General features: G+C 52.4%; 40 non-coding genes across 40 annotated transcripts; 8 read left to right on the forward strand and 32 right to left on the reverse strand.

Moving 5' to 3' along the window:
- Positions 1-231: 231 nt before the first annotated feature.
- Positions 232-304, reverse strand: Trnam-cau. The gene has a single exon. It is a non-coding gene; the product is annotated as a tRNA-Met (tRNA).
- Positions 305-1275: 971 nt separating this feature from the next.
- On the forward strand, positions 1276-1347 carry Trnag-ucc. Its single transcript has one exon. It is a non-coding gene; the product is annotated as a tRNA-Gly (tRNA).
- Positions 1348-1622: 275 nt separating this feature from the next.
- Trnas-aga lies at positions 1623-1704 on the reverse strand. Its single transcript has one exon. It is a non-coding gene; the product is annotated as a tRNA-Ser (tRNA).
- A 119-nt stretch (positions 1705-1823) lies between these two features.
- On the reverse strand, positions 1824-1896 carry Trnak-uuu. Its single transcript has one exon. It is a non-coding gene; the product is annotated as a tRNA-Lys (tRNA).
- Positions 1897-2192: 296 nt separating this feature from the next.
- Trnae-uuc lies at positions 2193-2264 on the reverse strand. Its single transcript has one exon. It is a non-coding gene; the product is annotated as a tRNA-Glu (tRNA).
- Positions 2265-2572: 308 nt separating this feature from the next.
- Trnam-cau lies at positions 2573-2645 on the reverse strand. The gene has a single exon. It is a non-coding gene; the product is annotated as a tRNA-Met (tRNA).
- Positions 2646-3616: 971 nt separating this feature from the next.
- Trnag-ucc lies at positions 3617-3688 on the forward strand. Its single transcript has one exon. It is a non-coding gene; the product is annotated as a tRNA-Gly (tRNA).
- A 275-nt stretch (positions 3689-3963) lies between these two features.
- Trnas-aga lies at positions 3964-4045 on the reverse strand. The gene has a single exon. It is a non-coding gene; the product is annotated as a tRNA-Ser (tRNA).
- A 119-nt stretch (positions 4046-4164) lies between these two features.
- Positions 4165-4237, reverse strand: Trnak-uuu. Its single transcript has one exon. It is a non-coding gene; the product is annotated as a tRNA-Lys (tRNA).
- A 296-nt stretch (positions 4238-4533) lies between these two features.
- On the reverse strand, positions 4534-4605 carry Trnae-uuc. Its single transcript has one exon. It is a non-coding gene; the product is annotated as a tRNA-Glu (tRNA).
- Positions 4606-4913: 308 nt separating this feature from the next.
- On the reverse strand, positions 4914-4986 carry Trnam-cau. The gene has a single exon. It is a non-coding gene; the product is annotated as a tRNA-Met (tRNA).
- Positions 4987-5957: 971 nt separating this feature from the next.
- Positions 5958-6029, forward strand: Trnag-ucc. The gene has a single exon. It is a non-coding gene; the product is annotated as a tRNA-Gly (tRNA).
- A 275-nt stretch (positions 6030-6304) lies between these two features.
- On the reverse strand, positions 6305-6386 carry Trnas-aga. Its single transcript has one exon. It is a non-coding gene; the product is annotated as a tRNA-Ser (tRNA).
- Positions 6387-6505: 119 nt separating this feature from the next.
- Positions 6506-6578, reverse strand: Trnak-uuu. Its single transcript has one exon. It is a non-coding gene; the product is annotated as a tRNA-Lys (tRNA).
- A 296-nt stretch (positions 6579-6874) lies between these two features.
- Trnae-uuc lies at positions 6875-6946 on the reverse strand. The gene has a single exon. It is a non-coding gene; the product is annotated as a tRNA-Glu (tRNA).
- A 308-nt stretch (positions 6947-7254) lies between these two features.
- Positions 7255-7327, reverse strand: Trnam-cau. Its single transcript has one exon. It is a non-coding gene; the product is annotated as a tRNA-Met (tRNA).
- A 971-nt stretch (positions 7328-8298) lies between these two features.
- On the forward strand, positions 8299-8370 carry Trnag-ucc. The gene has a single exon. It is a non-coding gene; the product is annotated as a tRNA-Gly (tRNA).
- A 275-nt stretch (positions 8371-8645) lies between these two features.
- Trnas-aga lies at positions 8646-8727 on the reverse strand. The gene has a single exon. It is a non-coding gene; the product is annotated as a tRNA-Ser (tRNA).
- Positions 8728-8846: 119 nt separating this feature from the next.
- Trnak-uuu lies at positions 8847-8919 on the reverse strand. The gene has a single exon. It is a non-coding gene; the product is annotated as a tRNA-Lys (tRNA).
- Positions 8920-9215: 296 nt separating this feature from the next.
- Positions 9216-9287, reverse strand: Trnae-uuc. The gene has a single exon. It is a non-coding gene; the product is annotated as a tRNA-Glu (tRNA).
- A 308-nt stretch (positions 9288-9595) lies between these two features.
- Positions 9596-9668, reverse strand: Trnam-cau. Its single transcript has one exon. It is a non-coding gene; the product is annotated as a tRNA-Met (tRNA).
- A 971-nt stretch (positions 9669-10639) lies between these two features.
- Trnag-ucc lies at positions 10640-10711 on the forward strand. Its single transcript has one exon. It is a non-coding gene; the product is annotated as a tRNA-Gly (tRNA).
- A 275-nt stretch (positions 10712-10986) lies between these two features.
- Positions 10987-11068, reverse strand: Trnas-aga. The gene has a single exon. It is a non-coding gene; the product is annotated as a tRNA-Ser (tRNA).
- A 119-nt stretch (positions 11069-11187) lies between these two features.
- On the reverse strand, positions 11188-11260 carry Trnak-uuu. The gene has a single exon. It is a non-coding gene; the product is annotated as a tRNA-Lys (tRNA).
- Positions 11261-11556: 296 nt separating this feature from the next.
- Trnae-uuc lies at positions 11557-11628 on the reverse strand. The gene has a single exon. It is a non-coding gene; the product is annotated as a tRNA-Glu (tRNA).
- A 308-nt stretch (positions 11629-11936) lies between these two features.
- Trnam-cau lies at positions 11937-12009 on the reverse strand. The gene has a single exon. It is a non-coding gene; the product is annotated as a tRNA-Met (tRNA).
- Positions 12010-12978: 969 nt separating this feature from the next.
- Trnag-ucc lies at positions 12979-13050 on the forward strand. Its single transcript has one exon. It is a non-coding gene; the product is annotated as a tRNA-Gly (tRNA).
- Positions 13051-13325: 275 nt separating this feature from the next.
- Positions 13326-13407, reverse strand: Trnas-aga. The gene has a single exon. It is a non-coding gene; the product is annotated as a tRNA-Ser (tRNA).
- A 119-nt stretch (positions 13408-13526) lies between these two features.
- Positions 13527-13599, reverse strand: Trnak-uuu. The gene has a single exon. It is a non-coding gene; the product is annotated as a tRNA-Lys (tRNA).
- Positions 13600-13895: 296 nt separating this feature from the next.
- Trnae-uuc lies at positions 13896-13967 on the reverse strand. The gene has a single exon. It is a non-coding gene; the product is annotated as a tRNA-Glu (tRNA).
- Positions 13968-14275: 308 nt separating this feature from the next.
- Positions 14276-14348, reverse strand: Trnam-cau. The gene has a single exon. It is a non-coding gene; the product is annotated as a tRNA-Met (tRNA).
- Positions 14349-15319: 971 nt separating this feature from the next.
- On the forward strand, positions 15320-15391 carry Trnag-ucc. Its single transcript has one exon. It is a non-coding gene; the product is annotated as a tRNA-Gly (tRNA).
- A 275-nt stretch (positions 15392-15666) lies between these two features.
- Positions 15667-15748, reverse strand: Trnas-aga. Its single transcript has one exon. It is a non-coding gene; the product is annotated as a tRNA-Ser (tRNA).
- A 119-nt stretch (positions 15749-15867) lies between these two features.
- On the reverse strand, positions 15868-15940 carry Trnak-uuu. The gene has a single exon. It is a non-coding gene; the product is annotated as a tRNA-Lys (tRNA).
- A 296-nt stretch (positions 15941-16236) lies between these two features.
- Trnae-uuc lies at positions 16237-16308 on the reverse strand. Its single transcript has one exon. It is a non-coding gene; the product is annotated as a tRNA-Glu (tRNA).
- A 308-nt stretch (positions 16309-16616) lies between these two features.
- On the reverse strand, positions 16617-16689 carry Trnam-cau. The gene has a single exon. It is a non-coding gene; the product is annotated as a tRNA-Met (tRNA).
- A 969-nt stretch (positions 16690-17658) lies between these two features.
- On the forward strand, positions 17659-17730 carry Trnag-ucc. The gene has a single exon. It is a non-coding gene; the product is annotated as a tRNA-Gly (tRNA).
- Positions 17731-18005: 275 nt separating this feature from the next.
- Positions 18006-18087, reverse strand: Trnas-aga. The gene has a single exon. It is a non-coding gene; the product is annotated as a tRNA-Ser (tRNA).
- Positions 18088-18206: 119 nt separating this feature from the next.
- On the reverse strand, positions 18207-18279 carry Trnak-uuu. Its single transcript has one exon. It is a non-coding gene; the product is annotated as a tRNA-Lys (tRNA).
- A 296-nt stretch (positions 18280-18575) lies between these two features.
- Trnae-uuc lies at positions 18576-18647 on the reverse strand. Its single transcript has one exon. It is a non-coding gene; the product is annotated as a tRNA-Glu (tRNA).
- Positions 18648-18876: the final 229 nt, after the last annotated feature.

Genomic DNA, 18876 nt, shown 5'->3' on the forward strand with positions numbered 1-18876 from the left:
TTGCGAGCATATTTGCGCCTACAGACTGGCATGGCGCACAGCCCGAAATTGACTATTCATTATTTTACTCCTAACAAGGGAAGAGAAAGATCAAAGTTGTACGTTGTCATAATTGGAAATAAACGTATTGACGCTGAGGCGTAGACTCCTTATGGATAACGAACGACAATTAAGTTCGTTCCCTAGCAACAGCAACGCCGTTAATTCAGCCATGATGTACAGCAAATTAAATGCCCCGGGTGAGGATCGAACTCACGACCTTAAGATTATGAGACTTACGCGCTACCTACTGCGCTACCGAGGCACGTTGCAAGTAACGTTACAGAAAACTTGGTAAGTCTCTCATATTAGAGATAGACAGTTCGCGCTTTCTCAAGAATCTGTTGTGTTGCTACACGTGCTTTCCCTACTTGCTAGATTAAACTGCTGCCGCAGCTTTTTCAACGGAACGCAGCACTGCCCGAGGTTACAGTACATCGCCCTTGCGGCACCTGAACACAGCGGCCTGTTGGGACAGGCCGACGTCAGAGTTCAGAAATAGCATGCGACCGTTCAAGTACGGTCTATTGCGTGCTGCGTGTATGGTTCCTCTCACAGCGAATCCTGCTATACATTCCTGAGGCTGACGCAGCTCAGGCGAGGAATCGGCGCGGCAGCATTATAGCGAGAACAGCAGAACGATGCACCGGCCGGGAATCGAACCCGGGCCGTCCGCATGCTAAGCGAGCATTCACCAATTTTTTTTTTTTTTTCTTCTCATTTCTTTCGTTGCATTTGTTGGGGGCGGACGTCCGATGGCGCCCGTTCAAGTTCATCGTTGACTCGGTCTTTTATTACAGAGGGCAGATAACTCTCAGACCGAACACGCTGAGCTATCGTGCCGGCAAGCCTTAAGATTATGAGACTTACGCGCTGCCTACTGCACTACTGAGGCACATGCCATTGAACCAGCGATGCTCGTCGAGCTGCCCGAGCACTTTTCTGCAGGGGAAAGTGGGATTGCCACCCAGCGACGTCGGATACAACCGAAAAAAGTGCTACACACGCGGAGTGCTCCACTACACTGCCTTAAAACGAATGCTCATCTCTATCGTGTGAGTAACCTTGCGGCCGCGGCGACTAGTCTTGCCCAAAGACGCAGCGTGCGTGGAGGCGCTACCCGAATGCGTGTGGATGCGCCCTCCTACCTCGAAAAGCGCCTGCAGCTACTATCACCGTGGGCCGCTGCTGGCGGGCAGGAAGGCGACACAGCGGGGCGTTGCGAGCAGCGGCTGTGCGGTGGTGGTGTAATGGTGAGCATAGTTGCCTTCCAAGCAGTTGATCCGGGTTCGATTCCCGGCCACCGCAAGTGGCGCTAGTTTTTTTCGTATGAGTATGTGAGCCGCGTGCTGTTAAATGAAGGTTTTTTTCGTCGTAGCTCCACGCAGACCATCCTGTAGTATGTCCCGACTTGTCCCGACTTTGCTCGGCTGACGCGAAAGCTGACGCTTGGAATTCGCCCTTATCAAAAGGACAGGCACTATAAACGGCTGTGAGAGGCGAGGTGTGGAGAGGTACCAAAACGACAGGCAATCTGCGAAATTTTCTGCTCGTTGTTCTTAAACAAAAAAAGAAAAATCCGACGCAGTCGGTAGGACTCGAACCTACGCTCCCAGAGGGAATCTGATTTCTAGTCAGACGCCTTAACCACTCGGCCACGACTGCTCGTAACCCAAGTTTCCCTGGGTCTGCGCAGAATGTTGACAGGAAACGAACTCCGTGCACTGATTACGGCAGGGCTACCATCGCTACGAGACGAGCCATTACGGAAACGTTAAAATCTTCGCCCGGACAGGGACTTGAACCCTGGACCCTTAGGTTAAAAGCCTAATGCTCTACCGACTGAGCTATCCGGGCTCACGCTCGTTGTGGATGGAGCGGCTGCAAGCAATGTAAATAACTGGAACGCGTGTGTAGGCGTACTACGGTAATTTCTGGCTTCTGGCGCAACTGGCGACTTCACCGACTTCCCACTGACGCTGGTAGCAGCCCAACAACGGACCAGTGCCTCTTCTCCCTTTATTCCGGTGCCGACAGTAATTGCATCATGTGCCTGTTTTCCCCGATTACGTTCGGTCGAAGCTTCGGAAGGTGGGCGACAAACGACAGTTCGAAGGCCAAAACATGGAGCGTTGTGTGCGCAAAAACTTCCGTTCCGGTACCGGGAACCGAACCCGGGCCTCCTGGGTGAAAGCCAGGTATCCTAGCCACTAGACCACACCGGATTTGCTCGATAAGCGTGAGCTTTTCTCCGTCTCCTCTCGTATTTCGTGCTGAATCTGGACTCAGTGCAGTTCTCCGTTTGCGAGCATATTTGCGCCTACAGACTGGCATGGCGCACAGCCCGAAATTGACTATTCATTATTTTACTCCTAACAAGGGAAGAGAAAGATCAAAGTTGTACGTTGTCATAATTGGAAATAAATGTATTGACGCTGAGGCGTAGACTCCTTATGGATAACGAACGACAATTAAGTTCGTTCCCTAGCAACAGCAACGCCGTTAATTCAGCCATGATGTACAGCAAATTAAATGCCCTGGGTGAGGATCGAACTCACGACCTTAAGATTATGAGACTTACGCGCTACCTACTGCGCTACCGAGGCACGTTGCAAGTAACGTTACAGAAAACTTGGTAAGTCTCTCATATTAGAGATAGACAGTTCGCGCTTTCTCAAGAATCTGTTGTGTTGCTACACGTGCTTTCCCTACTTGCTAGATTAAACTGCTGCCGCAGCTTTTTCAACGGAACGCAGCACTGCCCGAGGTTACAGTACATCGCCCTTGCGGCACCTGAACACAGCGGCCTGTTGGGACAGGCCGACGTCAGAGTTCAGAAATAGCATGCGACCGTTCAAGTACGGTCTATTGCGTGCTGCGTGTATGGTTCCTCTCACAGCGAATCCTGCTATACATTCCTGAGGCTGACGCAGCTCAGGCGAGGAATCGGCGCGGCAGCATTATAGCGAGAACAGCAGAACGATGCACCGGCCGGGAATCGAACCCGGGCCGTCCGCATGCTAAGCGAGCATTCACCAATTTTTTTTTTTTTTTCTTCTCATTTCTTTCGTTGCATTTGTTGGGGGCGGACGTCCGATGGCGCCCGTTCAAGTTCATCGTTGACTCGGTCTTTTATTACAGAGGGCAGATAACTCTCAGACCGAACACGCTGAGCTATCGTGCCGGCAAGCCTTAAGATTATGAGACTTACGCGCTGCCTACTGCACTACTGAGGCACATGCCATTGAACCAGCGATGCTCGTCGAGCTGCCCGAGCACTTTTCTGCAGGGGAAAGTGGGATTGCCACCCAGCGACGTCGGATACAACCGAAAAAACTGCTACACATGCGGAGTGCTCCACTACACTGCCTTAAAACGAATGCTCATCTCTATCGTGTGAGTAACCTTGCGGCCGCGGCGACTAGTCTTGCCCAAAGACGCAGCGTGCGTGGAGGCGCTACCCGAATGCGTGTGGATGCGCCCTCCTACCTCGAAAAGCGCCTGCAGCTACTATCACCGTGGGCCGCTGCTGGCGAGCAGGAAGGCGACACAGCGGGGCGTTGCGTGCAGCGGCTGTGCGGTGGTGGTGTAATGGTGAGCATAGTTGCCTTCCAAGCAGTTGATCCGGGTTCGATTCCCGGCCACCGCAAGTGGCGCTAGTTTTTTTCGTATGAGTATGTGAGCCGCGTGCTGTTAAATGAAGGTTTTTTTCGTCGTAGCTCCACGCAGACCATCCTGTAGTATGTCCCGACTTGTCCCGACTTTGCTCGGCTGACGCGAAAGCTGACGCTTGGAATTCGCCCTTATCAAAAGGACAGGCACTATAAACGCCTGTGAGAGGCGAGGTGTGGAGAGGTACCAAAACGACAGGCAATCTGCGAAATTTTCTGCTCGTTGTTCTTAAACAAAAAAAGAAAAATCCGACGCAGTCGGTAGGACTCGAACCTACGCTCCCAGAGGGAATCTGATTTCTAGTCAGACGCCTTAACCACTCGGCCACGACTGCTCGTAACCCAAGTTTCCCTGGGTCTGCGCAGAATGTTGACAGGAAACGAACTCCGTGCACTGATTACGGCAGGGCTACCATCGCTACGAGACGAGCCATTACGGAAACGTTAAAATCTTCGCCCGGACAGGGACTTGAACCCTGGACCCTTAGGTTAAAAGCCTAATGCTCTACCGACTGAGCTATCCGGGCTCACGCTCGTTGTGGATGGAGCGGCTGCAAGCAATGTAAATAACTGGAACGCGTGTGTAGGCGTACTACGGTAATTTCTGGCTTCTGGCGCAACTGGCGACTTCACCGACTTCCCACTGACGCTGGTAGCAGCCCAACAACGGACCAGTGCCTCTTCTCCCTTTATTCCGGTGCCGACAGTAATTGCATCATGTGCCTGTTTTCCCCGATTACGTTCGGTCGAAGCTTCGGAAGGTGGGCGACAAACGACAGTTCGAAGGCCAAAACATGGAGCGTTGTGTGCGCAAAAACTTCCGTTCCGGTACCGGGAACCGAACCCGGGCCGCCTGGGTGAAAGCCAGGTATCCTAGCCACTAGACCACACCGGATTTGCTCGATAAGCGTGAGCTTTTCTCCGTCTCCTCTCGTATTTCGTGCTGAATCTGGACTCAGTGCAGTTCTCCGTTTGCGAGCATATTTGCGCCTACAGACTGGCATGGCGCACAGCCCGAAATTGACTATTCATTATTTTACTCCTAACAAGGGAAGAGAAAGATCAAAGTTGTACGTTGTCATAATTGGAAATAAACGTATTGACGCTGAGGCGTAGACTCCTTATGGATAACGAACGACAATTAAGTTCGTTCCCTAGCAACAGCAACGCCGTTAATTCAGCCATGATGTACAGCAAATTAAATGCCCCGGGTGAGGATCGAACTCACGACCTTAAGATTATGAGACTTACGCGCTACCTACTGCGCTACCGAGGCACGTTGCAAGTAACGTTACAGAAAACTTGGTAAGTCTCTCATATTAGAGATAGACAGTTCGCGCTTTCTCAAGAATCTGTTGTGTTGCTACACGTGCTTTCCCTACTTGCTAGATTAAACTGCTGCCGCAGCTTTTTCAACGGAACGCAGCACTGCCCGAGGTTACAGTACATCGCCCTTGCGGCACCTGAACACAGCGGCCTGTTGGGACAGGCCGACGTCAGAGTTCAGAAATAGCATGCGACCGTTCAAGTACGGTCTATTGCGTGCTGCGTGTATGGTTCCTCTCACAGCGAATCCTGCTATACATTCCTGAGGCTGACGCAGCTCAGGCGAGGAATCGGCGCGGCAGCATTATAGCGAGAACAGCAGAACGATGCACCGGCCGGGAATCGAACCCGGGCCGTCCGCATGCTAAGCGAGCATTCACCAATTTTTTTTTTTTTTTCTTCTCATTTCTTTCGTTGCATTTGTTGGGGGCGGACGTCCGATGGCGCCCGTTCAAGTTCATCGTTGACTCGGTCTTTTATTACAGAGGGCAGATAACTCTCAGACCGAACACGCTGAGCTATCGTGCCGGCAAGCCTTAAGATTATGAGACTTACGCGCTGCCTACTGCACTACTGAGGCACATGCCATTGAACCAGCGATGCTCGTCGAGCTGCCCGAGCACTTTTCTGCAGGGGAAAGTGGGATTGCCACCCAGCGACGTCGGATACAACCGAAAAAAGTGCTACACACGCGGAGTGCTCCACTACACTGCCTTAAAACGAATGCTCATCTCTATCGTGTGAGTAACCTTGCGGCCGCGGCGACTAGTCTTGCCCAAAGACGCAGCGTGCGTGGAGGCGCTACCCGAATGCGTGTGGATGCGCCCTCCTACCTCGAAAAGCGCCTGCAGCTACTATCACCGTGGGCCGCTGCTGGCGGGCAGGAAGGCGACACAGCGGGGCGTTGCGAGCAGCGGCTGTGCGGTGGTGGTGTAATGGTGAGCATAGTTGCCTTCCAAGCAGTTGATCCGGGTTCGATTCCCGGCCACCGCAAGTGGCGCTAGTTTTTTTCGTATGAGTATGTGAGCCGCGTGCTGTTAAATGAAGGTTTTTTTCGTCGTAGCTCCACGCAGACCATCCTGTAGTATGTCCCGACTTGTCCCGACTTTGCTCGGCTGACGCGAAAGCTGACGCTTGGAATTCGCCCTTATCAAAAGGACAGGCACTATAAACGGCTGTGAGAGGCGAGGTGTGGAGAGGTACCAAAACGACAGGCAATCTGCGAAATTTTCTGCTCGTTGTTCTTAAACAAAAAAAGAAAAATCCGACGCAGTCGGTAGGACTCGAACCTACGCTCCCAGAGGGAATCTGATTTCTAGTCAGACGCCTTAACCACTCGGCCACGACTGCTCGTAACCCAAGTTTCCCTGGGTCTGCGCAGAATGTTGACAGGAAACGAACTCCGTGCACTGATTACGGCAGGGCTACCATCGCTACGAGACGAGCCATTACGGAAACGTTAAAATCTTCGCCCGGACAGGGACTTGAACCCTGGACCCTTAGGTTAAAAGCCTAATGCTCTACCGACTGAGCTATCCGGGCTCACGCTCGTTGTGGATGGAGCGGCTGCAAGCAATGTAAATAACTGGAACGCGTGTGTAGGCGTACTACGGTAATTTCTGGCTTCTGGCGCAACTGGCGACTTCACCGACTTCCCACTGACGCTGGTAGCAGCCCAACAACGGACCAGTGCCTCTTCTCCCTTTATTCCGGTGCCGACAGTAATTGCATCATGTGCCTGTTTTCCCCGATTACGTTCGGTCGAAGCTTCGGAAGGTGGGCGACAAACGACAGTTCGAAGGCCAAAACATGGAGCGTTGTGTGCGCAAAAACTTCCGTTCCGGTACCGGGAACCGAACCCGGGCCTCCTGGGTGAAAGCCAGGTATCCTAGCCACTAGACCACACCGGATTTGCTCGATAAGCGTGAGCTTTTCTCCGTCTCCTCTCGCATTTCGTGCTGAATCTGGACTCAGTGCAGTTCTCCGTTTGCGAGCATATTTGCGCCTACAGACTGGCATGGCGCACAGCCCGAAATTGACTATTCATTATTTTACTCCTAACAAGGGAAGAGAAAGATCAAAGTTGTACGTTGTCATAATTGGAAATAAACGTATTGACGCTGAGGCGTAGACTCCTTATGGATAACGAACGACAATTAAGTTCGTTCCCTAGCAACAGCAACGCCGTTAATTCAGCCATGATGTACAGCAAATTAAATGCCCTGGGTGAGGATCGAACTCACGACCTTAAGATTATGAGACTTACGCGCTACCTACTGCGCTACCGAGGCACGTTGCAAGTAACGTTACAGAAAACTTGGTAAGTCTCTCATATTAGAGATAGACAGTTCGCGCTTTCTCAAGAATCTGTTGTGTTGCTACACGTGCTTTCCCTACTTGCTAGATTAAACTGCTGCCGCAGCTTTTTCAACGGAACGCAGCACTGCCCGAGGTTACAGTACATCGCCCTTGCGGCACCTGAACACAGCGGCCTGTTGGGACAGGCCGACGTCAGAGTTCAGAAATAGCATGCGACCGTTCAAGTACGGTCTATTGCGTGCTGCGTGTATGGTTCCTCTCACAGCGAATCCTGCTATACATTCCTGAGGCTGACGCAGCTCAGGCGAGGAATCGGCGCGGCAGCATTATAGCGAGAACAGCAGAACGATGCACCGGCCGGGAATCGAACCCGGGCCGTCCGCATGCTAAGCGAGCATTCACCAATTTTTTTTTTTTTTTCTTCTCATTTCTTTCGTTGCATTTGTTGGGGGCGGACGTCCGATGGCGCCCGTTCAAGTTCATCGTTGACTCGGTCTTTTATTACAGAGGGCAGATAACTCTCAGACCGAACACGCTGAGCTATCGTGCCGGCAAGCCTTAAGATTATGAGACTTACGCGCTGCCTACTGCACTACTGAGGCACATGCCATTGAACCAGCGATGCTCGTCGAGCTGCCCGAGCACTTTTCTGCAGGGGAAAGTGGGATTGCCACCCAGCGACGTCGGATACAACCGAAAAAACTGCTACACACGCGGAGTGCTCCACTACACTGCCTTAAAACGAATGCTCATCTCTATCGTGTGAGTAACCTTGCGGCCGCGGCGACTAGTCTTGCCCAAAGACGCAGCGTGCGTGGAGGCGCTACCCGAATGCGTGTGGATGCGCCCTCCTACCTCGAAAAGCGCCTGCAGCTACTATCACCGTGGGCCGCTGCTGGCGGGCAGGAAGGCGACACAGCGGGGCGTTGCGAGCAGCGGCTGTGCGGTGGTGGTGTAATGGTGAGCATAGTTGCCTTCCAAGCAGTTGATCCGGGTTCGATTCCCGGCCACCGCAAGTGGCGCTAGTTTTTTTCGTATGAGTATGTGAGCCGCGTGCTGTTAAATGAAGGTTTTTTTCGTCGTAGCTCCACGCAGACCATCCTGTAGTATGTCCCGACTTGTCCCGACTTTGCTCGGCTGACGCGAAAGCTGACGCTTGGAATTCGCCCTTATCAAAAGGACAGGCACTATAAACGGCTGTGAGAGGCGAGGTGTGGAGAGGTACCAAAACGACAGGCAATCTGCGAAATTTTCTGCTCGTTGTTCTTAAACAAAAAAAGAAAAATCCGACGCAGTCGGTAGGACTCGAACCTACGCTCCCAGAGGGAATCTGATTTCTAGTCAGACGCCTTAACCACTCGGCCACGACTGCTCGTAACCCAAGTTTCCCTGGGTCTGCGCAGAATGTTGACAGGAAACGAACTCCGTGCACTGATTACGGCAGGGCTACCATCGCTACGAGACGAGCCATTACGGAAACGTTAAAATCTTCGCCCGGACAGGGACTTGAACCCTGGACCCTTAGGTTAAAAGCCTAATGCTCTACCGACTGAGCTATCCGGGCTCACGCTCGTTGTGGATGGAGCGGCTGCAAGCAATGTAAATAACTGGAACGCGTGTGTAGGCGTACTACGGTAATTTCTGGCTTCTGGCGCAACTGGCGACTTCACCGACTTCCCACTGACGCTGGTAGCAGCCCAACAACGGACCAGTGCCTCTTCTCCCTTTATTCCGGTGCCGACAGTAATTGCATCATGTGCCTGTTTTCCCCGATTACGTTCGGTCGAAGCTTCGGAAGGTGGGCGACAAACGACAGTTCGAAGGCCAAAACATGGAGCGTTGTGTGCGCAAAAACTTCCGTTCCGGTACCGGGAACCGAACCCGGGCCTCCTGGGTGAAAGCCAGGTATCCTAGCCACTAGACCACACCGGATTTGCTCGATAAGCGTGAGCTTTTCTCCGTCTCCTCTCGTATTTCGTGCTGAATCTGGACTCAGTGCAGTTCTCCGTTTGCGAGCATATTTGCGCCTACAGACTGGCATGGCGCACAGCCCGAAATTGACTATTCATTATTTTACTCCTAACAAGGGAAGAGAAAGATCAAAGTTGTACGTTGTCATAATTGGAAATAAACGTATTGACGCTGAGGCGTAGACTCCTTATGGATAACGAACGACAATTAAGTTCGTTCCCTAGCAACAGCAACGCCGTTAATTCAGCCATGATGTACAGCAAATTAAATGCCCCGGGTGAGGATCGAACTCACGACCTTAAGATTATGAGACTTACGCGCTACCTACTGCGCTACCGAGGCACGTTGCAAGTAACGTTACAGAAAACTTGGTAAGTCTCTCATATTAGAGATAGACAGTTCGCGCTTTCTCAAGAATCTGTTGTGTTGCTACACGTGCTTTCCCTACTTGCTAGATTAAACTGCTGCCGCAGCTTTTTCAACGGAACGCAGCACTGCCCGAGGTTACAGTACATCGCCCTTGCGGCACCTGAACACAGCGGCCTGTTGGGACAGGCCGACGTCAGAGTTCAGAAATAGCATGCGACCGTTCAAGTACGGTCTATTGCGTGCTGCGTGTATGGTTCCTCTCACAGCGAATCCTGCTATACATTCCTGAGGCTGACGCAGCTCAGGCGAGGAATCGGCGCGGCAGCATTATAGCGAGAACAGCAGAACGATGCACCGGCCGGGAATCGAACCCGGGCCGTCCGCATGCTAAGCGAGCATTCACCAATTTTTTTTTTTTTTTCTTCTCATTTCTTTCGTTGCATTTGTTGGGGGCGGACGTCCGATGGCGCCCGTTCAAGTTCATCGTTGACTCGGTCTTTTATTACAGAGGGCAGATAACTCTCAGACCGAACACGCTGAGCTATCGTGCCGGCAAGCCTTAAGATTATGAGACTTACGCGCTGCCTACTGCACTACTGAGGCACATGCCATTGAACCAGCGATGCTCGTCGAGCTGCCCGAGCACTTTTCTGCAGGGGAAAGTGGGATTGCCACCCAGCGACGTCGGATACAACCGAAAAAAGTGCTACACACGCGGAGTGCTCCACTACACTGCCTTAAAACGAATGCTCATCTCTATCGTGTGAGTAACCTTGCGGCCGCGGCGACTAGTCTTGCCCAAAGACGCAGCGTGCGTGGAGGCGCTACCCGAATGCGTGTGGATGCGCCCTCCTACCTCGAAAAGCGCCTGCAGCTACTATCACCGTGGGCCGCTGCTGGCGGGCAGGAAGGCGACACAGCGGGGCGTTGCGAGCAGCGGCTGTGCGGTGGTGGTGTAATGGTGAGCATAGTTGCCTTCCAAGCAGTTGATCCGGGTTCGATTCCCGGCCACCGCAAGTGGCGCTAGTTTTTTTCGTATGAGTATGTGAGCCGCGTGCTGTTAAATGAAGGTTTTTTTCGTCGTAGCTCCACGCAGACCATCCTGTAGTATGTCCCGACTTGTCCCGACTTTGCTCGGCTGACGCGAAAGCTGACGCTTGGAATTCGCCCTTATCAAAAGGACAGGCACTATAAACGGCTGTGAGAGGCGAGGTGTGGAGAGGTACCAAAACGACAGGCAATCTGCGAAATTTTCTGCTCGTTGTTCTTAAACAAAAAAAGAAAAATCCGACGCAGTCGGTAGGACTCGAACCTACGCTCCCAGAGGGAATCTGATTTCTAGTCAGACGCCTTAACCACTCGGCCACGACTGCTCGTAACCCAAGTTTCCCTGGGTCTGCGCAGAATGTTGACAGGAAACGAACTCCGTGCACTGATTACGGCAGGGCTACCATCGCTACGAGACGAGCCATTACGGAAACGTTAAAATCTTCGCCCGGACAGGGACTTGAACCCTGGACCCTTAGGTTAAAAGCCTAATGCTCTACCGACTGAGCTATCCGGGCTCACGCTCGTTGTGGATGGAGCGGCTGCAAGCAATGTAAATAACTGGAACGCGTGTGTAGGCGTACTACGGTAATTTCTGGCTTCTGGCGCAACTGGCGACTTCACCGACTTCCCACTGACGCTGGTAGCAGCCCAACAACGGACCAGTGCCTCTTCTCCCTTTATTCCGGTGCCGACAGTAATTGCATCATGTGCCTGTTTTCCCCGATTACGTTCGGTCGAAGCTTCGGAAGGTGGGCGACAAACGACAGTTCGAAGGCCAAAACATGGAGCGTTGTGTGCGCAAAAACTTCCGTTCCGGTACCGGGAACCGAACCCGGGCCTCCTGGGTGAAAGCCAGGTATCCTAGCCACTAGACCACACCGGATTTGCTCGATAAGCGTGAGCTTTTCTCCGTCTCCTCTCGTATTTCGTGCTGAATCTGGACTCAGTGCAGTTCTCCGTTTGCGAGCATATTTGCGCCTACAGACTGGCATGGCGCACAGCCCGAAATTGACTATTCATTATTTTACTCCTAACAAGGGAAGAGAAAGATCAAAGTTGTACGTTGTCATAATTGGAAATAAACGTATTGACGCTGAGGCGTAGACTCCTTATGGATAACGAACGACAATTAAGTTCGTTCCCTAGCAACAGCAACGCCGTTAATTCAGCCATGATGTACAGCAAATTAAATGCCCCGGGTGAGGATCGAACTCACGACCTTAAGATTATGAGACTTACGCGCTACCTACTGCGCTACCGAGGCACGTTGCAAGTAACGTTACAGAAAACTTGGTAAGTCTCTCATATTAGAGATAGACAGTTCGCGCTTTCTCAAGAATCTGTTGTGTTGCTACACGTGCTTTCCCTACTTGCTAGATTAAACTGCTGCCGCAGCTTTTTCAACGGAACGCAGCACTGCCCGAGGTTACAGTACATCGCCCTTGCGGCACCTGAACACAGCGGCCTGTTGGGACAGGCCGACGTCAGAGTTCAGAAATAGCATGCGACCGTTCAAGTACGGTCTATTGCGTGCTGCGTGTATGGTTCCTCTCACAGCGAATCCTGCTATACATTCCTGAGGCTGACGCAGCTCAGGCGAGGAATCGGCGCGGCAGCATTATAGCGAGAACAGCAGAACGATGCACCGGCCGGGAATCGAACCCGGGCCGTCCGCATGCTAAGCGAGCATTCACCAATTTTTTTTTTTTTTTTCTCATTTCTTTCGTTGCATTTGTTGGGGGCGGACGTCCGATGGCGCCCGTTCAAGTTCATCGTTGACTCGGTCTTTTATTACAGAGGGCAGATAACTCTCAGACCGAACACGCTGAGCTATCGTGCCGGCAAGCCTTAAGATTATGAGACTTACGCGCTGCCTACTGCACTACTGAGGCACATGCCATTGAACCAGCGATGCTCGTCGAGCTGCCCGAGCACTTTTCTGCAGGGGAAAGTGGGATTGCCACCCAGCGACGTCGGATACAACCGAAAAAAGTGCTACACACGCGGAGTGCTCCACTACACTGCCTTAAAACGAATGCTCATCTCTATCGTGTGAGTAACCTTGCGGCCGCGGCGACTAGTCTTGCCCAAAGACGCAGCGTGCGTGGAGGCGCTACCCGAATGCGTGTGGATGCGCCCTCCTACCTCGAAAAGCGCCTGCAGCTACTATCACCGTGGGCCGCTGCTGGCGGGCAGGAAGGCGACACAGCGGGGCGTTGCGAGCAGCGGCTGTGCGGTGGTGGTGTAATGGTGAGCATAGTTGCCTTCCAAGCAGTTGATCCGGGTTCGATTCCCGGCCACCGCAAGTGGCGCTAGTTTTTTTCGTATGAGTATGTGAGCCGCGTGCTGTTAAATGAAGGTTTTTTTCGTCGTAGCTCCACGCAGACCATCCTGTAGTATGTCCCGACTTGTCCCGACTTTGCTCGGCTGACGCGAAAGCTGACGCTTGGAATTCGCCCTTATCAAAAGGACAGGCACTATAAACGGCTGTGAGAGGCGAGGTGTGGAGAGGTACCAAAACGACAGGCAATCTGCGAAATTTTCTGCTCGTTGTTCTTAAACAAAAAAAGAAAAATCCGACGCAGTCGGTAGGACTCGAACCTACGCTCCCAGAGGGAATCTGATTTCTAGTCAGACGCCTTAACCACTCGGCCACGACTGCTCGTAACCCAAGTTTCCCTGGGTCTGCGCAGAATGTTGACAGGAAACGAACTCCGTGCACTGATTACGGCAGGGCTACCATCGCTACGAGACGAGCCATTACGGAAACGTTAAAATCTTCGCCCGGACAGGGACTTGAACCCTGGACCCTTAGGTTAAAAGCCTAATGCTCTACCGACTGAGCTATCCGGGCTCACGCTCGTTGTGGATGGAGCGGCTGCAAGCAATGTAAATAACTGGAACGCGTGTGTAGGCGTACTACGGTAATTTCTGGCTTCTGGCGCAACTGGCGACTTCACCGACTTCCCACTGACGCTGGTAGCAGCCCAACAACGGACCAGTGCCTCTTCTCCCTTTATTCCGGTGCCGACAGTAATTGCATCATGTGCCTGTTTTCCCCGATTACGTTCGGTCGAAGCTTCGGAAGGTGGGCGACAAACGACAGTTCGAAGGCCAAAACATGGAGCGTTGTGTGCGCAAAAACTTCCGTTCCGGTACCGGGAACCGAACCCGGGCCGCCTGGGTGAAAGCCAGGTATCCTAGCCACTAGACCACACCGGATTTGCTCGATAAGCGTGAGCTTTTCTCCGTCTCCTCTCGTATTTCGTGCTGAATCTGGACTCAGTGCAGTTCTCCGTTTGCGAGCATATTTGCGCCTACAGACTGGCATGGCGCACAGCCCGAAATTGACTATTCATTATTTTACTCCTAACAAGGGAAGAGAAAGATCAAAGTTGTACGTTGTCATAATTGGAAATAAACGTATTGACGCTGAGGCGTAGACTCCTTATGGATAACGAACGACAATTAAGTTCGTTCCCTAGCAACAGCAACGCCGTTAATTCAGCCATGATGTACAGCAAATTAAATGCCCCGGGTGAGGATCGAACTCACGACCTTAAGATTATGAGACTTACGCGCTACCTACTGCGCTACCGAGGCACGTTGCAAGTAACGTTACAGAAAACTTGGTAAGTCTCTCATATTAGAGATAGACAGTTCGCGCTTTCTCAAGAATCTGTTGTGTTGCTACACGTGCTTTCCCTACTTGCTAGATTAAACTGCTGCCGCAGCTTTTTCAACGGAACGCAGCACTGCCCGAGGTTACAGTACATCGCCCTTGCGGCACCTGAACACAGCGGCCTGTTGGGACAGGCCGACGTCAGAGTTCAGAAATAGCATGCGACCGTTCAAGTACGGTCTATTGCGTGCTGCGTGTATGGTTCCTCTCACAGCGAATCCTGCTATACATTCCTGAGGCTGACGCAGCTCAGGCGAGGAATCGGCGCGGCAGCATTATAGCGAGAACAGCAGAACGATGCACCGGCCGGGAATCGAACCCGGGCCGTCCGCATGCTAAGCGAGCATTCACCAATTTTTTTTTTTTTTTCTTCTCATTTCTTTCGTTGCATTTGTTGGGGGCGGACGTCCGATGGCGCCCGTTCAAGTTCATCGTTGACTCGGTCTTTTATTACAGAGGGCAGATAACTCTCAGACCGAACACGCTGAGCTATCGTGCCGGCAAGCCTTAAGATTATGAGACTTACGCGCTGCCTACTGCACTACTGAGGCACATGCCATTGAACCAGCGATGCTCGTCGAGCTGCCCGAGCACTTTTCTGCAGGGGAAAGTGGGATTGCCACCCAGCGACGTCGGATACAACCGAAAAAAGTGCTACACACGCGGAGTGCTCCACTACACTGCCTTAAAACGAATGCTCATCTCTATCGTGTGAGTAACCTTGCGGCCGCGGCGACTAGTCTTGCCCAAAGACGCAGCGTGCGTGGAGGCGCTACCCGAATGCGTGTGGATGCGCCCTCCTACCTCGAAAAGCGCCTGCAGCTACTATCACCGTGGGCCGCTGCTGGCGGGCAGGAAGGCGACACAGCGGGGCGTTGCGAGCAGCGGCTGTGCGGTGGTGGTGTAATGGTGAGCATAGTTGCCTTCCAAGCAGTTGATCCGGGTTCGATTCCCGGCCACCGCAAGTGGCGCTAGTTTTTTTCGTATGAGTATGTGAGCCGCGTGCTGTTAAATGAAGGTTTTTTTCGTCGTAGCTCCACGCAGACCATCCTGTAGTATGTCCCGACTTGTCCCGACTTTGCTCGGCTGACGCGAAAGCTGACGCTTGGAATTCGCCCTTATCAAAAGGACAGGCACTATAAACGGCTGTGAGAGGCGAGGTGTGGAGAGGTACCAAAACGACAGGCAATCTGCGAAATTTTCTGCTCGTTGTTCTTAAACAAAAAAAGAAAAATCCGACGCAGTCGGTAGGACTCGAACCTACGCTCCCAGAGGGAATCTGATTTCTAGTCAGACGCCTTAACCACTCGGCCACGACTGCTCGTAACCCAAGTTTCCCTGGGTCTGCGCAGAATGTTGACAGGAAACGAACTCCGTGCACTGATTACGGCAGGGCTACCATCGCTACGAGACGAGCCATTACGGAAACGTTAAAATCTTCGCCCGGACAGGGACTTGAACCCTGGACCCTTAGGTTAAAAGCCTAATGCTCTACCGACTGAGCTATCCGGGCTCACGCTCGTTGTGGATGGAGCGGCTGCAAGCAATGTAAATAACTGGAACGCGTGTGTAGGCGTACTACGGTAATTTCTGGCTTCTGGCGCAACTGGCGACTTCACCGACTTCCCACTGACGCTGGTAGCAGCCCAACAACGGACCAGTGCCTCTTCTCCCTTTATTCCGGTGCCGACAGTAATTGCATCATGTGCCTGTTTTCCCCGATTACGTTCGGTCGAAGCTTCGGAAGGTGGGCGACAAACGACAGTTCGAAGGCCAAAACATGGAGCGTTGTGTGCGCAAAAACTTCCGTTCCGGTACCGGGAACCGAACCCGGGCCGCCTGGGTGAAAGCCAGGTATCCTAGCCACTAGACCACACCGGATTTGCTCGATAAGCGTGAGCTTTTCTCCGTCTCCTCTCGTATTTCGTGCTGAATCTGGACTCAGTGCAGTTCTCCGTTTGCGAGCATATTTGCGCCTACAGACTGGCATGGCGCACAGCCCGAAATTGACTATTCATTATTTTACTCCTAACAAGGGAAGAGAAAGATCAAAGTTGTACGTTGTCATAATTGGAAATAAACGTATTGACGCTGAGGCGTAGACTCCTTATGGATAACGAACGACAATTAAGTTCGTTCCCTAGCAACAGCAACGCCGTTAATTCAGCCATGATGTACAGCAAATTAAATGCCCCGGGTGAGGATCGAACTCACGACCTTAAGATTATGAGACTTACGCGCTACCTACTGCGCTACCGAGGCACGTTGCAAGTAACGTTACAGAAAACTTGGTAAGTCTCTCATATTAGAGATAGACAGTTCGCGCTTTCTCAAGAATCTGTTGTGTTGCTACACGTGCTTTCCCTACTTGCTAGATTAAACTGCTGCCGCAGCTTTTTCAACGGAACGCAGCACTGCCCGAGGTTACAGTACATCGCCCTTGCGGCACCTGAACACAGCGGCCTGTTGGGACAGGCCGACGTCAGAGTTCAGAAATAGCATGCGACCGTTCAAGTACGGTCTATTGCGTGCTGCGTGTATGGTTCCTCTCACAGCGAATCCTGCTATACATTCCTGAGGCTGACGCAGCTCAGGCGAGGAATCGGCGCGGCAGCATTATAGCGAGAACAGCAGAACGATGCACCGGCCGGGAATCGAACCCGGGCCGTCCGCATGCTAAGCGAGCATTCACCAATTTTTTTTTTTTTTTTCTCATTTCTTTCGTTGCATTTGTTGGGGGCGGACGTCCGATGGCGCCCGTTCAAGTTCATCGTTGACTCGGTCTTTTATTACAGAGGGCAGATAACTCTCAGACCGAACACGCTGAGCTATCGTGCCGGCAAGCCTTAAGATTATGAGACTTACGCGCTGCCTACTGCACTACTGAGGCACATGCCATTGAACCAGCGATGCTCGTCGAGCTGCCCGAGCACTTTTCTGCAGGGGAAAGTGGGATTGCCACCCAGCGACGTCGGATACAACCGAAAAAAGTGCTACACACGCGGAGTGCTCCACTACACTGCCTTAAAACGAATGCTCATCTCTATCGTGTGAGTAACCTTGCGGCCGCGGCGACTAGTCTTGCCCAAAGACGCAGCGTGCGTGGAGGCGCTACCCGAATGCGTGTGGATGCGCCCTCCTACCTCGAAAAGCGCCTGCAGCTACTATCACCGTGGGCCGCTGCTGGCGGGCAGGAAGGCGACACAGCGGGGCGTTGCGAGCAGCGGCTGTGCGGTGGTGGTGTAATGGTGAGCATAGTTGCCTTCCAAGCAGTTGATCCGGGTTCGATTCCCGGCCACCGCAAGTGGCGCTAGTTTTTTTCGTATGAGTATGTGAGCCGCGTGCTGTTAAATGAAGGTTTTTTTCGTCGTAGCTCCACGCAGACCATCCTGTAGTATGTCCCGACTTGTCCCGACTTTGCTCGGCTGACGCGAAAGCTGACGCTTGGAATTCGCCCTTATCAAAAGGACAGGCACTATAAACGGCTGTGAGAGGCGAGGTGTGGAGAGGTACCAAAACGACAGGCAATCTGCGAAATTTTCTGCTCGTTGTTCTTAAACAAAAAAAGAAAAATCCGACGCAGTCGGTAGGACTCGAACCTACGCTCCCAGAGGGAATCTGATTTCTAGTCAGACGCCTTAACCACTCGGCCACGACTGCTCGTAACCCAAGTTTCCCTGGGTCTGCGCAGAATGTTGACAGGAAACGAACTCCGTGCACTGATTACGGCAGGGCTACCATCGCTACGAGACGAGCCATTACGGAAACGTTAAAATCTTCGCCCGGACAGGGACTTGAACCCTGGACCCTTAGGTTAAAAGCCTAATGCTCTACCGACTGAGCTATCCGGGCTCACGCTCGTTGTGGATGGAGCGGCTGCAAGCAATGTAAATAACTGGAACGCGTGTGTAGGCGTACTACGGTAATTTCTGGCTTCTGGCGCAACTGGCGACTTCACCGACTTCCCACTGACGCTGGTAGCAGCCCAACAACGGACCAGTGCCTCTTCTCCCTTTATTCCGGTGCCGACAGTAATTGCATCATGTGCCTGTTTTCCCCGATTACGTTCGGTCGAAGCTTCGGAAGGTGGGCGACAAACGACAGTTCGAAGGCCAAAACATGGAGCGTTGTGTGCGCAAAAACTTCCGTTCCGGTACCGGGAACCGAACCCGGGCCGCCTGGGTGAAAGCCAGGTATCCTAGCCACTAGACCACACCGGATTTGCTCGATAAGCGTGAGCTTTTCTCCGTCTCCTCTCGTATTTCGTGCTGAATCTGGACTCAGTGCAGTTCTCCGTTTGCGAGCATATTTGCGCCTACAGACTGGCATGGCGCACAGCCCGAAATTGACTATTCATTATTTTACTCCTAACAAGGGAAGAGAAAGATCAAAGTTGTACGTTGTCATAATTGGAAATAAACGTATTGACGCTGAGGCGTAGACTCCTTA

The sequence above is a fragment of the Schistocerca piceifrons genome, unplaced genomic scaffold (genome assembly GCF_021461385.2).
Source record: "Schistocerca piceifrons isolate TAMUIC-IGC-003096 unplaced genomic scaffold, iqSchPice1.1 HiC_scaffold_1040, whole genome shotgun sequence".
NCBI lineage: Eukaryota > Metazoa > Arthropoda > Insecta > Orthoptera > Acrididae > Schistocerca > Schistocerca piceifrons.